The sequence below is a fragment of the Bison bison genome, unplaced genomic scaffold (assembly GCF_000754665.1).
Source record: "Bison bison bison isolate TAMUID 2011002044 unplaced genomic scaffold, Bison_UMD1.0 scf7180017864360, whole genome shotgun sequence".
NCBI lineage: Eukaryota > Metazoa > Chordata > Mammalia > Artiodactyla > Bovidae > Bison > Bison bison.
The window spans coordinates 255,117-255,735 of NW_011494932.1; the positions used below are offsets into that span (position 1 = coordinate 255,117).

At 44.1% G+C, this 619-nt stretch overlaps 1 protein-coding gene across 1 annotated transcript in view; it reads left to right on the forward strand.

Moving 5' to 3' along the window:
• IDS (iduronate 2-sulfatase) overlaps positions 1–619 on the forward strand; it is a gene marked incomplete at its 5' end in the record, with an annotated part of 19,156 nt that overhangs the window by 1,748 nt on the left and 16,789 nt on the right. The gene's annotated exons all lie outside the window — the stretch shown is intronic.

A 619-nucleotide genomic window follows, 5' to 3' on the forward strand; every position in this document is an offset into this window, starting at 1 on the left:
TACTCCAGGCTCCCTGGCAGTAAAGTAAGATAAGGGCAGCTCTGTTGACTTGCCCAGTGAAGAGGCTGCAGTTTTGTGGGGGTTGTCTGCCCACTGTCTGTGAGTTAGGTCAGAAAGAGGAGAGTGAGCTGGTACCAGGGTCTCTGACTTTCAGCACTACCTGGTGAACTAGCTCTCTTTAATGCCAAAATGAGAATGCTGAAGCACATACTTTATTTTTTTTTTTTACCTTGAAGTAATTCATGGTTATTTTGCAAAAAGTTGGGTGGAAAAGAAGGAAAGTATAAAGAATATAAATTACTTGTACTTGTTGCACATGGAGAAGAGCTGTATTTTGATGAGTGCATTATTTTTCTGATTTGAGATTTGCCTGTATATACAGTTATATACTGTGAGTGTTTTAAGCACAAACATTTCCCCACGTAGTGACTCTTCACACCATCATTTTTAATGGCAGCATGGTGGTCTAACAGAGACATGCACAGTAGTTTAGTCCCCCTTGTTTTCAGGTTCTCTCACTTCCACCTTCCATGGGATGAGCATCTCTGGAGGCAGAGTGAACTGCTGATGGGCAGTAGCACTGGGGTGCGGGCCCCTGGCTTCCAGTCCCAGCTCTGCC